Below are 233 nucleotides of genomic sequence, written 5' to 3'. Positions count from 1 at the left end.
CCGCCGTGCCTCCCCGTTCCAGGGAGCACGGAAGAGCCGGCCCGCCGGGGGCCCTTTCCGACGCGACCCGAAAAGCCTCATCGATCGGTTGAAGGGGAGAGAGGGCGGAAAAGCCGAGGCCACGCTCCTGGGACAGCGACGGCCGCACACGCCCAGCGCCACCCCCCGGGAGGGCACCCGGGGACGCCTCGGCGCGCGCTGCCTGCGGCTCTGCAGCGGTCGAAGGAGGGGGA

Source organism: Gavia stellata, unplaced genomic scaffold (assembly GCF_030936135.1).
Source record: "Gavia stellata isolate bGavSte3 unplaced genomic scaffold, bGavSte3.hap2 HAP2_SCAFFOLD_166, whole genome shotgun sequence".
In the NCBI taxonomy this organism is placed as follows: Eukaryota; Metazoa; Chordata; class Aves; order Gaviiformes; family Gaviidae; genus Gavia; species Gavia stellata.
The sequence above is the reverse complement of the archived record's forward strand: the minus strand, read 5'-3'. Positions refer to the sequence as shown.